This window comes from Erithacus rubecula (genome assembly GCF_903797595.1).
Source record: "Erithacus rubecula genome assembly, chromosome: 1".
Lineage (NCBI taxonomy): Eukaryota > Metazoa > Chordata > Aves > Passeriformes > Muscicapidae > Erithacus > Erithacus rubecula.
The window spans coordinates 71,019,405-71,025,404 of NC_136658.1; positions in this window are offsets into that span (position 1 = coordinate 71,019,405).

Here is a 6,000-nt window from a genome sequence, read left to right on the forward strand (position 1 = left end):
AGAAATGGTGAATAAGTTCAGTTAAAATACACAACAGATGGGATCTTTGCCCTAGAGTCTTTTAGGGTCAAAAGCCAAACCTATTCTCTGTTCTGTTATTTCATGTGCAATTAGAAATGGAAATAATAAAACAAATCAAGAAACTATTTTCCCACTATTCCTTATAGAAAAACCCATAGACTGGTTTTAAGCCTGAAAAGTCCCATATCCATTAAACTTTCCCACTGGCTATAAGCAGTGGAAGGCAAAAGCAGACTAGGTGAATAGCTCCTTATTTCCTGGACTTAAGTCTGAAGATCATTTCCAGATGCACCCAGTTCCCGGCACCACGCAGCTGGATCCCTCTTGCTTCATGCCCAGTGTGAAGTGGCACTTTGACCAGCTCAGTCACAGGATCCCAGCTGCAGCCTGCAGAGACCAGGGACAGAGGCTGACATTTGCTCTTTGCCCCTTTGTCCTAATGTCCTTTGGCTTTTGGTCCTTATGTGCCTTCAGGGCATATAGGGAACACCAAAAGCGTGACCCCTTCTCTCTTTCAACCCCTGCATGAGTTATTGTGTAGAGAAGATCAGTTCATTCTTGAGATTAACATGGTTTTGAAAGGGCATTGGTATTAACAATATTGTTGGCAAAATAGCATTATTTTTACAATTTTTTTCAAGACGAGAATTTAAATAATAGGTAAATGGGGTTAGGTGAAAACCTTGGGATACTGGTTGGTATTGTATCAAACTTTTTGTGAATTAAGCCTGAAATCTAGCAAAGAGTTTCAGTCCAAAACAAAGAGAGTAATTCTGAGAAATTGCAGTCAATGCAGTGTGATGATTTCAAAGGGAAACAGCTCAACTTTTCAGTTTGAAACATTTGTTTTTGTTTTGAGGTTTTCCTGCCTGCAATAAATAAAAAGGGGTGAAAAGTTTAAACACAAAAATGAAGTGTTTTGTTTCAGGTTGAACCAAACACTTTGCTTGATCCAAACTGGAATTTTGGGGTTTTATTGTTTTACCAAGAAAATAGAGTTTAATTTCCTGTCAACCCAAAACATTTTTTGTAATTGTAGCCTTTCTGAGCTGAATTCAAAAGGCAGTTATTCCTACTGCTCTTTAGGAAAAAAAAATCAAGAATTAATTTTTTCTGGGAAATGAGGTGACGTTGCATAGAACAGTACATGTGTGGGGGGGAAGGTGATGAGGCAGCAGATCTCGGGTTGGAAACTAGCAATTGATGAAGGTCCAACTAGTGCCGTAGGGAAGGGATTATGGCTGACCAGGTCTTGGAGCCACTGAGTAGTTATTGTTTTACAGCAGAACAGCAGCTATGAGGCTGGGCTCCTTTGGCACAACCCAGCTGTGGGCCAGCTGAGCACTGCTGCTCTCTCACAGTGCCCTGTATGCAGGAAGCTGCTGCTGCTGCTTGTGGCCCTGTGTCCCTGCCCAATCGCAACTCCCCCAAAGAGGAAGTGCCACAACCTCTCCCCAAAAGTGGTAAATTGAGTAAAGGTATTGGTGGCACCAACTGGATTCTCTGGAGAGCTGGGGACAAATACCATTAAGTAAAATAAAACCCTGGCTGTGAGACTGCATTGCAGCTCAAATGTGTCTCAGAGCTTGCTTTCAGCTGATGAAGTATTTGGGATTATGCATTAGCCTGTAGGGCACAGAGAATGCCATACTGCTTGAGTGAATTCAGCCAGCGGCGTTGTAATTACGCTAATTACACTCTAGCCTTCAGTCAGGGTAACAAGTTGCTGCTATGCCTGCTTGCATTATGCAGCACTGTAATATATGTCATGGTATTTCTGTGCGTGTGTTACCCACGCTTTCCTCTTCCTATACTTTGGCATGGTGGTCCAAAGGTAGGAATATCACTACCTCCATCCACTCCTCATTTATTTCACCCCTGCTAAGCTGCCAGATGGACCTGGGAAGTAAAGGGACAACTTCTGGAACCTTTCCTCTTGCAGCCTTTCTTCTCTGTCTGTGTGTGTCTTTTGTACAAGGGCCCATCTACCAGAGGGCCTGGGGTCATGATTCTCCCTGGACACTGTCCTCCCTACATGAGCCAAGAGGAACCTTTCCCCCAGCTGAGAACAACTTGTTTCAACTGGAAGCCAGACTTTGTCTATCTCACAAATTACTGCATTAAAGAAATCTTTACAAAGCAAGGTGTTAGTAAACAAGAGCTTGCTGCTCCTATGATTCACTGCCTTCTTACGCACCTGAAGAGCAGATTTCTCCACCCTCCTGTGGCTGCAGGGAACCGCAGACACAGTGGAACCAGTGCCCTCCTGCAAGTGTCCCTCCACAGCACGAGAGGCTGCAGACAGCATTCTGTACAGCAGCAGAGGTCAGGGGGAAAACACAACCTGTGACAGCTCATCAAGGCAGGGAAGGGCTCCTGAGAAAGGCCTGAGCAGGGTCCAGAGCACTGTTTTGGTGCTGTCCTGCCCTGCAGGAGTGGCTGTGGCTGTGGTGGAGGTGAGGGAAGGCAGCCAAGCGCCACTGGGCAGGCAGGCAGGGCAGGGCAGGGCGAGCTGGGCATGCTGGGCTGTGAGACAGCACTGGCCACGGGCTCCCTCGGGGAGCTCCAGCCTGCCACTCATGCTCCGTGTGCTCCAGATTCCTCTCCAGCACAGCAAAAGATCTACTGCTCTTTCTTTCACTGTGGGTGTCACAAAGCTTCCATCCATGGAGGTCCTGCTGTAAAATCCTTCACCACACAAACAGACACAGAGTGACGTGCAATTGGCTCTTACAAGCCCAGTGTGCTCATGCAGCCAATATATATTCTGTCCAGCTTCACATGGCATCTCCATGCTAAAGTGAGCTGCACATGATGCTTGCTGGTTCTTGAAAGTGGCATAGTCACATCAGTGTGGCACTGAGCCTAGCTAATTAGCCCTTCTTGGCAGGTCTAGTTTGGCTGGGCAGGGAGCCATGCTGATAGAGCTGTACCTTTGTGGGTTGCAGCTCTTGCTTGCTCCTAGTCAGTGTGTGTCTCTCCACACCATGGAGCAGATGTCCCATGAACACTTCCCATGAGCCCAGGACCCTGGCAGCAAAATCTGTGGAGAGGCCAGCTGAGGACTGAAGAGAATAGCTGGATCTGGCAGGCTGAAATGCTGCTTCTTGTTTCTAAGAAAAATTTTTGGAAGAAAACAGAAAATAAAAAAACTGATACAGATTTTTCTCTTCTTTTTTGACTTGCAGCAATGTTTTCTGAAGGTACCCCACACCCTGGGGTCCCAGATGAGGTCAGACACTTGTGCTCAGCTCAGACCCTTTGTGAGATGAAGGCAGTGTCTCTGAGGTCACGGTCTCTCAGGGACTGGCAATTCTAATAATAAAATGAGTCTGTGCATTCCCTTCACATCCCTTGCTTTGTCCATTTTTTGGACTGAGGGTTAGATGGGTCTCAGTTTGTTAACAGCTGAGGATTAGTCTTGATTTGGCCGCAACCACTGCCATGGCACAGAGCCGAGGTAGTCTCTGTGTCACCCTTGTGGTCAGTCTAACCTGAGGAGGACAAAAAGCAAGGATGAGAAATGAAAGCTGAGTCTCCCCAGCTGTGGCAAGACCTAGTGTGGGGAGAGGCTGGAGGAAAACTTATCAGACTGTTGACAGAGAAATGAAGAGGTGGAGATGAAGATGGGGAGAAGATGGGGCTGGCAGTGGAGGCAGGGATCCAGATGGCCATCCTCCTAGATCAACATTGCAGACATGAGAATTGAAAGGAGAAACTGTCACAAAAGTAAACAGCATAAGAGAGAGGGCCGTACTGTAATGCTTGGGCTGGCGTTTGTCCAGGTGTCCACCCTCTTATCACACACCAGGCTGCGGTCAGACACGGGAGCAGGTCCCGAGCATCTGCACCCAGAGCACCTAATGAGTGTTTTCAGGACGACTGAGAGGGAGCCTGTGGCCCTGCAGGGCAGAGGGGTGGGAAGAAGCCCTTCGAGCACGTGGCAGGCTGCCTGGCCAGCACAGCATGCAGCAGGGAGGAAAGACACAAAACAAAAGCCTTCCTGCAAGAGCAGAGAGAAAAGACCCACTGCTGACAGAAATGGAACAACACAGCCCGCTGCGCGGGCCAGCGCTCCTGGGGCAGGCTGGGCCAATACTTGTAAAAACAGTTTTGAAGTAGGAAATGTAACATGACTACAAATTGCCTCTCTTCCCAGCTCCAAGGCTCTCACCACGTGTAATAGGACACGGAGCAGCACGGCAGGGAGCTGGCAGAGGTTCAGGCAGGTCCTGCCTGCCCTGGCATGGGGCACCCACCGGAGAGCTTGGCATCCCACACCTTCATCTCTTCCCAAAACACATAACTGCCCCAAATAGAAACATTCCCAACACCAGCACTGCCCCCTCCCTAGCAGTGGGGAAGCTGGTTTTGTTTGGACACTACCCGCCAAAACCAACAATAATACAGTACTGTCAATTCCCACAGGGGCCCTACTCACAATGGCAAAACTGGACAGATAATTTACAACTGATGTATCTGTTATGGAGACAGGACACAGGCATTTTTACCAACAGGTCATCTAAGCCCCAAAGCAGAGTCAAAACACATGGCGAAAAATACATTCTCCTCCCGTTTCCTTGCTGGCTGTGACACAGCTTTTGGCGGGGCAGCATGGTGGGGGTGGACTGCAAGTTCTGTAGTTGCAGCTCTGGATGTTGCCTAATCTTTGTCTTCTGTTTCGGTGGCTCTTTTTACCAAAATATTTGCTGTGAATGGGAAGCAAAGGAAAAACGAAAAGTTGACTGGAGAGGGTTTCTCCTGCACTGTTTACAAATTTTTCACTTTCTTCAGAGCCGCAGAAGTTAGAGATGGAAAAGCCATAATAAGTCATAGAGGCTGAACTTTTCTGAGGCTTTTTAATCACTTATCATGCTGACAAATGACCTCCAGGGAAACTCTGTGTGGCAATTCCAGATATTGCAGCCCACCAAAGTCTTTTCCATGCCATTCCAGCAGCAGCTAGAGTTAAGAAATCAGGCAATAAACTCTGACTGAAGTCAGTCTCCTACTGACTGCTTTGGGAAGAAGCAAGTGCTGAGAGAAGGAAAAATAAGAGAAGTGGGAATAACTTGGGTTGGTCTTTTCTGCGTCTGTCAAAGCTTTTTGAGGCTTTAATGTCCATTTAATGTCTAAAAAGTGACCATGTAAAAAGTGTTGTGGTGAAGAGTTATTAAAGTTCTGATTCTAGGGTGAAACCACTCAAGGTCAGATCTGAAAAGGAAATTGCATGCATACATAAGCAGGTAGGAACTGAGGAAGACTTGCAAAAATACCAATCAGGCTGGACACTCAACTGTAATTAAAATGCAGATAGGGCAGACACAGGAAAGCAAAGCAGCCTGTATTTTCTAAAGCTGTTTAGCAGCTTCTTCTCATTTTCTTCTTCCTCTTAAATTTATCTTTATTTTTCTTCATTCTCTCTTTCCTAGGATTTCCTCTCCCTCAAAGACCACTTCCAGTTTTTTCACAGTGCTTTGTTTCAACATGGTAGTTCACTGCTTATTGAAACAGAACAAAGACACTGTTGGCTGAATCTCACCTCATATTTCTCACATCGCCATAATGGAAAGAAAATGGTTGATGAGATTGAGCTGTATTTGTTGATTCTGTTAGCTGTTTAGATACTATCTCAGACCACAAAGATACAGTCAGCCCTGTAAGGGTCCTATAAGGGTAGGAATCTTTCAGCTGAAGTTTGAGTTAGTCAGCTAACATGGGATGTTTCACCTGGCTTTGGAAATAGGTGACACACTGAGGCTAGGCTGGATGTTGTTCAGTGGAGTTACCTATCTCTACAGGTAACTCCATAGGACGGTTTGTGCCATGTATTTTATACTTCTTTGACAACTCGAACTTCCTTCTTCAGAGAAAGCATCCCTTTCAACTCAGGCCCTTTTTTATATTTAGCTTTTACATGTCAGAAAGTTTTGTAGAACAAAGCACATGAGGAACAAATACACTTAAAGCAGGTGAAGT